The sequence below is a fragment of the Sitophilus oryzae genome, unplaced genomic scaffold (genome assembly GCF_002938485.1).
Source record: "Sitophilus oryzae breed Bouriz unplaced genomic scaffold, Soryzae_2.0 scaffold_815_pilon_pilon, whole genome shotgun sequence".
Lineage (NCBI taxonomy): Eukaryota > Metazoa > Arthropoda > Insecta > Coleoptera > Curculionidae > Sitophilus > Sitophilus oryzae.
This window is the reverse complement of record NW_022147434.1, coordinates 2293482-2302541: the sequence shown is the minus strand read 5'-3', so window position 1 is coordinate 2302541 and position 9060 is coordinate 2293482.

The window sequence follows — 9060 nt, the reverse complement described above, 5'->3', positions numbered from 1 at the left end:
CATAGTCCAGTCATCTTAGGGGTTTTACATCGGAATTTGAGATAACCGGCTGTAAACTCATATAAACCTTTATTTTAACATCCTCAAACCAACATTTTTGCAAATATCTCGTTCCCTTTCACATTTACGCTATGTGTATTTATTATAAATATTGTACAGGATAATTCTCTACAACTTTTGTTTCAAAATTTTTTTTGTACCTGAAACCGTTTTTGATATAGAAGGCGGTGAGCGCGCAGTCTTTCATTATGTACGGTCATTATCATTCAAGTTCAACCTGTAGTCTCGGTCAAAAACAACATTTCAATCGTGTTTACTACCAATTCAGACTTGGTTAGGGCATGATTTAGAACCCCAGGACTGGGGTTGGATAATGCGTAATGGATTCCTGGAACTTACCACTACTATTCTACCTCCAGCTCCAGAAAATTTGCTGAACACAATATTCTGCAACTGCAAGAATGGTTGTGGTTCGCGATGTGGATGCAGGAAATCAGGGTTGCCGTGCTCTTTAGCTTGTGGCCATTGTAATGGGCAAGCTTGTCTCAATGCTTCACCCTATCAGCTATCGGAGTGATATCAATGAAGATGGTACATTGGACCCCGAAATCCTAGAAGACTTGGGGACAAATGTCGTTGAAGATGAAAATGAAGAAGAATTTCAAATTCCACAACGACCAGACGACGATGATGAAGAAGAAGAAGAAAACTAAAAATAAGAACATGGAGTTCTTTTTATTTTTATTCAATTTTTTTAATTTCAACCATGAGAAATGTATGAAATCGTATTTTTTCTTAGACATATAAATTAAAAATGTATTTCTTGTCTTTTTATTTACTTAAAATGTAATTAGTATAAATCGAACTCTAATTAAAATGTAATTAAAGTATTTCTGTTAATAATTTTCTAAATGTACAAAGAGGTAAGTGTTATTAAATGAAGATATACTTAATTTATGAAACAAATTATTAAAAAATATGATCTTTTATGAAAAAATGTAAATTATTTATAATTATATATTTTTCAATAATTAACGGACTTTATACGGCGTGTTTTTGACCGAGACTATAGGTTGAACTTGAATGATACCGTACATAATGAAAGACTGCGCGCTCACCGCCCTCTATCTCAAAAACGGTTAGAGGTACAAAAAAAATTTTGAAACAAAAGTTGTAGAAAATTTTATCCTCTACAATATTTATAATACATACAAATAGCGTAAATGTGAAAGGGAACGAGATATTTGCAAAAAATGCGTAAAAAATTGTTTTTGACCTTTGACCTCAGTTATCTACAAGTCGCGCACACGCTAGCATATCTAGGTTTTGAGACATGTTTTAGGATGTTAAAATAAAGGTTTATACGAGTTTACAGCCGGTTATCTTGAATTCCGAGATTCCTACCCTATTTCGACTAAGATGACTGGACTAACAACTTTTGATTTTTAAATGGCACCTTCGGTATTTTATTACTTTATTCGATAGAAAATTACCACGGTGATCGTTTATTTCAAACTGCAACATGCCATTCATAAGGACAATTTGACTCGAAATACCAAGTGTGTGGTACAAAATTAATCGTAAAAAATGCTTTATCTAAATATACTAATGAGCCACCATCGTTCCATTTGAAAAAATTGAGATATGATTAAAAATACGATTTAGACATCTTTTAACCGGCCTGGATAAGACACTAAAAACATCAGACGATCAAACCAATTTTTCCAAAGCTCCTTGATTAATTTTTTTTTTCACACAGCTATGGCACTCTAGATTTTAGAAATTTAACATACAATTTCGTTTTAAGCTAAAATGTCAAAAGTTGACATATGATATGTCATTCTATTCAGAGTATCATTTTTTATCGAATAAAGTAAAACAATTCCAAGGGTGCCATTTAAAAATCAAAAAATGTAGTCATTTCCGGTTAAACAAGAAGTGGCCGAACGGAATTGAATACGTCAAATACGTCAACCAATCCTAATTTATGTCATATACTAACATACCAAATCTCGTTTTTTGCTGAAAAAAATAAAAAAGTTATAGGGGTGACTTTTGAGACGCACCCGGTATTGTTTGTCTGTTTATTTAAATTCAAGATTTTCACCATTTATCCATTTACGCATTTTAATCCAGTTACGCATTGTACCGAACAAAATATTATCACTTTGCGGTTAATAACAATTCTTTTTCGTTTATTCGACTAGTCTATTATTTAAGTGAATCATGCGTTTTGAGAAAATGATATTGTGATATAGTACTGTATTTTATTATTTCGATAGGGATGAGTGGACAATGCAACAGTTCACAGAAGACTTCAAGGAATTTAACAGTGTCGTCTCTGGTCAGGTCAACTAGAGGCTTTAATAATGAATCAGATGATTTAAAACAGTGAGAGATAATGACGCATTGAGCAGACTTCTATTAGTCTGTGTATCTAGTAACAACTTTTTCAATTTCAGCTTTACTACAGGGTGAGCTACAGGCTTCCGATAAAGCTCCATATTAGGTTTTTGGTTTATGATTTTTATTTCAATTTCTTTACGTAATGTGAGGGCAATGGTAAAGCATATTTTGAAAATATTTTTATCAACATACAGGGTGATTCAGACATATTTTCAAACTAAGTTGTATATTTTTAAATAGAATACTGTATATTTTAGCTACATATTATACTGTATTATTTTAGCTCAGTGATCTTGCCATTAAATGTTCATTCCAAAAACCATAACGTCATATACTATACCAAGTGGTTTTTGAAATATAACCGGTTTTAAAGTAAAATTATTACTTTTTAAAGCCCACTCAAAATTCTAAATGCCATGAATTTTAATTTTTTTAATAGGAAATATTATTATAACAGTATTTTCTTCAAAATTCAGTCTACCTACCAAAATTTGCAGTCTTCTTCGATATATACAGGGTGAGTCAAAACTAAATGTTTTATTTTTCTCCAGTATTTTAAATGAATCACCCGGTATTTTATATCATAAAAAATAGTGAAGAAAAATACAATATTTAATTTTGACCCACCCTGTATATCAAACAAGACTGCAAATATTGGTAGGATGAATTTAAAAAGACACTATTATCGTTGATTGAAAGAACTGGGAAAAAGAAATTTCCTTCAATCAACGCTGTTATGCAGTACCTCCGGCAATTTTTTTTTAATTATTCGGGGCTTTAAATAAGCAGTAAATTTAGTTTAAAAACGGTTATATTTTTTTCAAAAACCACTCAGTATAATATATTATAACATTATGGTATTTTTGGAATGGATATATAATAGCAAATGTACTGAGCTAGTATTCTATTTAAAAATATAAAACTTTGGTTTGAAAATATATTTGAATCGGCCTGTATGCTGAGAAAAATATTTTCAAAATATACGTTACCATTGCACCCACATTACTGAAACAAAATTTAAATAAAAAGCACAATATTTAAATAAAAGTCCCAATATAAAGCTTTTTCGGAAGCCTGAGTCACCCTGTAGATGTTAAATCATCAAAAAAATGTATTTAATTGTAAAGAGTAATATTTTCCCACTTATTTTGAACTGGAACATTCTTCATTCTGAAATAAAGCTATGATTTTGAAATTGCATTATATTTATTTAATTTTGTAATGAAGTTAATACTATTTTTCAAGCTACTATATTTCAAGCTTTAAAATTAATACTATTTTTCAAGCTCCTATCAAAGTACTATCTTATTTGTTTGTCTCATCTTTAGTGTCAAAAATCGACACAAAAAAATATCCAATACTGCAACAGAACATGAGGAAAAATGCTTGACTGAAATACTGACACTAATAAGTAAAAATAGGATTTTATGTTACAAAAGCAAAATAGAACACTAGTTTACCACTGCAGACCAAAACAATTTACTTTGAACTCTGGACGCGCTTTTTACTAACCATGTTAGCATCGTGAACAGATAATTAAAACTCAGAAAGTTTCTACTGATGATGCTAGTGAATCATGTGTCCAGTGTTCAAATTGAAGTGTTTTGGTGTGTTGTGATGAGTTGGTGTTTTATTTGCCGTTGTAACGCAAATAAAACACCAATTTGAAATTGTAAGTTCAAACCTTAGCTGTGTATTCCCAAAACAAAATCTTTTATATTATTTGCTATTTTTTGGAACTTGTTTTTTAAAAGCCCTGTACAAAGCTTACTTCATGCAACTGTCATCAATGTAAGTCACTGATGCAATTGTAAAACACAAAAAAACTCAATACAGTATGTCAATTTAACATTCAATAGTAACGAAATAGATGGGCGATACATATCTAACTATTATTTATATTTCATATATTTCTTTTGTGTAAATATATATTTGTTTAAATAAATATTAAATATATTAAACATATAGGAAAATCTAGAGTACATATACCGGGTGCGTCTCATAAGTGGCTCACCCCTATAACTTTTTTATTTTTTCAGTTAAAAAAACGAGATTTGGTATTTGGTATGTTAGTATTTGACAAAAATTAGGATTCATTCACGTATTCAATTGTTTTCGGTCACTTCCTGTTTCACCGGAAATGACTACAACCTTTGATTTTTAAATGGCACCCTCGGTATTTTTTTTTACTTTATTCGATAGAAAATAACAGTCTGAATACACTGACATATCATATGTCAACTTTTGACATTTTCGCATATGGTTTATTTATTAATAAATTGTTTTAACGAAAATTTGACTAATTGTTAGGTTCGTTACGAAAATTTGACTAATGAGCCACCCATTGAAAAAATTGAGATATGATTAAAAATACGATTTGAGTATTTTCTAAGTGACCAGGACAAGGCACTAAAAGCATTAGACTATCAAATCTATTTTTCCAAGGCTCCTTGATTAAGGATTAGTGTTTTTAACTATACTTTTTAACATAGCCATGGCACTCTAGATTGAATTTTACAATTCGATTTTTTATTAAGCGAGAATATCAAAAGTTGACATAATATGATCTGTCATTCTATTCAAAATGTCATTTTCTATCGAATAAAGCAAAAAATTACCGAGGGTGGGTTAAAAATCAAAAGTTGTAGTCATTTCCGGTGAAACAGGAAGTGACTAAAAACAATTGAATACGTCAATCAATCCTAATCAAATCCTAATTTATGTCATATACTAACATACCAAATCTTGTTTTTTATCTGAGAAAATAAAAAAGTTGTAGGGGTGAGCCACTTTTGAGACGCACCCGGTATGTGAGTGTACACACCGGTGAAAAATAACCGATATTCTGGGATTATTTCACGGTTTTTGTTGCACCTATTATTTACACCAATATTAAATATTTAAACAAATATTATATATTTTATTGTTACTATTTGAGAATACTAATAGACGGGATAAAAAATATTTTAATTTCATTATTTTTCACCTTATACTGGGTGACCTAATATTGAAACTTCCCAAATATGGCACACCATAAAATATTTTCGTAGATATACAGGATGAATCGCAGACGTTTATACTCTAAAACTGTTTTTTTTAAATAATGTTGTATATATGTGTGACTCAGTATATTTTCTATAAAGCTTTCACTACAAAAAAAAACACAAGATTTAAAAAGAACAGCGTGGGAGTACGCTTGGAAATGAAGTTCGAAAATGATATGAGGAATGTCATCGATCGTCATTTCCAAGCCCATTTGATGCCGTATTTTTTTTCTATATCAAGTGGCTTTTATCCATTTGTCACACTGCAGGGAGTTTCATTTTGGACGTCAGTAGAACAAAAATTCGATAGTATTATCCTTATTATCGTTGATTGAAAGAATTGGTGATATTGTTCCACTTATTTTTTCAATCAACGATATTATCCTTTTTAAATTTTAACAGCATACGCTTATAGACGGAGAGCTGGCTACATAAAAAACCTTATCATTGTTACATGGCTAATTTTTCTTGTGAAGTATCCTTTTATGTAGCCATTATGAAATATTCATGTCTGCCAGCGCGATTCCGAGGCTTAAAGCGGGGGCGGCCAATCGAAAAGGTGAAATTTTGACACTAAAAATATTATAAAGTACACGAGTTATAATTGCAAAAATAGCTTTTATTTATTATTAAGAAACGTGGAAAATTGTTGGCGGACATTTTTCTCGTTGCTAAAATGGCCACGGCAGACAACGCGAAAGAGACATGAAATTTTGACAAAAGAAAATCATGGCATACATGCGTGCTGATTGGTGGAATGCAGTGGCGGCTCGTCAGGGTAGTTAAGGTAGGCGGCGCCTACCCTAAAATTTTGGCAAAATTTAAGCGGTTTATTACATTACATTATTTACTATTAATGTTGCCAATACAAATACTGTTAATACACGGAAGTGTGTTATAATAATCAATATTATTTTAATATTTGTGGTCTTGTATATTAAAATATTCATTACCGCTGGCGTCCGCTGCGTTAGAAAACTAATAAAATTTTGACCGTTGGAACAAACGCCATAGTTCGGCGATTTCTACATCGCCTACTATCAGAGTCGATGCACGACGTAAGGCAGTTTTCTGTCTCTGTCTAACTCATCGTGCGGTAGCGACGCGACGTTATCGTATTAAGGCGGGGCTTAGGCGAAATCTCCGGTCGCCTTCGCATGAAGTCATGGTGGCTCGGTAGGCTTAGAAGTTAAGGGGATATACCGGATATTTAATAAGGGGATATATCACATTTCGTTAAGGGGATATTTCATATGATTCATTATACGTAGCATTTAAAACTTTTACATAAAAATTCAAAAAACGTTTAAAGCAAATTGGAAACATTTTTCGGGCTTGTCCGAGATTATTCAAAATGATATAACCGGTAGTATTTCAGAACACGCCACAGAAATAAAAGAATCCGAAATATAAAAGCGCGTTATTTTATTCGGTGCAAGAAGACGATACAACAGATATTACAGAAAAGGCTCAGTGTGCTATTGCAATTCGATATGTTAATAAAAGCGGCTAAGTCAAATATCTTTGCGAATTTTATTTTATGAAATATTAGATAACATTGTTATACATTTAGAAATAAGGTTGGCAGATAGGTACTCGTAACTTGTTATATATTGATACATTTCCATAGTGATTTAATAGTGATTTAACAAACAAAAAATGTTATTGACCAACGTAAATTAATGAATAAATTTACGTATGATTGACGTATTAATAATAGATATGATAATTTCGATTATAAAATAATTTAAGGAGAATCATCCTGGAAATGTATTTCCAGAGGCCTTCAAATTGTTTGTTTTGTTTGCTACTACACCATTTACAAGTACTTGGGTTGAGAGACATTTTTCATGCATTAAAATTTATAGTAGAGATTCCATGAAAAATAAACGTTTATCGTCACTTACCTTACTTTCAATCTAAAAAAATCTTTTCACAGCTCTTCAACAATCTGATGATTTTACTGATATAATAAAACATTACTTTTCTTTAATTAAAGACCGACTCATCAATTTAATATATAATAAAACATAATTATTCTTTCTCTGAATACTACCAATTTTTAAGTTTGCGTAAATAAATACAAATAAAATAAAATTCTATGATGTACTCCATAGCCTTGTATATGCATTTTTAAAGTAGCTCAACCTAAGACGTTTATGGATGTAAAGCACCAGATGGCGGGGCGTATTTCACAGTCTTTTACTACAGAAAAATATTTTTTGTTACCCTGAATTTTGAAGCGACCAATAAAAACAGAAAATAAAAATCGATAATTTTCGGACTGTGCCAATTGGTTACTAATCGACCAGATACTTTTTGTCTATTAGATATGCTATAAAAGCTGGTAATTATACAATTCGACCATTGTAAATACCCGACAAATTTCGCAAGGCCGACGAGGCCGATGCTTTTCACTGATAAGAAAAAAAATGTTTGTTTAGATAATTTTCGAGATATTTTTTCTTTCTGAATGCACATTTTTAAAGTATTTTATATTCTTTGTCCGCTTGATCTATTATGCTGGTTGCACGTATGGAGGTTCTGTTTCTTCTAGTTTTAAAAAATGTTCTTATTTCTTTGTAGTTGTAGTGGTTGTAGTGTAAAATTAGATTAATTTTATTAAGTTTAATTATAATGTTTAGTGTAGAATACCAGAAATAGTTTAGTAGTGTTTTTATAGTTTATTATTTTGCAGTTAAGTAGTAGGTGAAGGGATAATTTGGTTATTTTTTCTTTTTGTTTGATTAATTAGTAAGTTTGATAATTTTTTCAGTGAAGAAGTGGTTGAAGTAGTGAAGAAGTAGTTGTGTAGTGTTTTTATAAGAGATTATATTAGTTTATTTAGTAGATGAGTAGTAGGTGAAGGTATTTGGGTATTTTTTCTTTTTGTTATTCTTCTAATTGTTGTAATTCTATTAAGTATTGTGATAGATACACTATATCTTCCTTCAACTTCGTTGAAAAGTGCGTTATCATATAATTTTGGTTTGGTTTGGTAATAAATCTGATCAAATTTATTTTAAATTAAACTAATCGAGTTTTATTAATCAAATTAATCTAGTCAAATAATAATAATAGTTAGTTTCTAAATAATATACAGGGTGAGTTTTCTACGATGTTCTCTATGGGTATCTCGGAAACTACTGGAGATAGAGAGTCGGTTAAATGGGGAAAAAATTGCAGTTTTGTGGGGTCATAAATATGCGCCTTTCGGATTTTTCGGAGAAATTCAAGGCTTACTAGATATTTGGAAAAAAAACAAATTTTGGCTATTTTAAAACTTTGTCTCTAATTCCGGTAAATTCCATTATAATCTACCGTATGATCGAATAAAAACGGCGTCAACGATGGCTATGAAATAAAGATCGCTGTCATTTTATACCTATGTAAAATTATATGGGAAATATCATCGATCGTCATTTCATAGCCATCGCTGAAGCCGTTTTTATTCGATCATACGGTGTTTTAGACAAAAAGTTTTCAGATAAAAGTTGTAGATAATCACATACCTTGAGTTTGTGTTTTCTGTTTTTTTTCTAAAGCCTGTCATTTTTGACATATGACACAAATATTATGTTTTTTTAAATGGAAACCATAGTTGGCCATG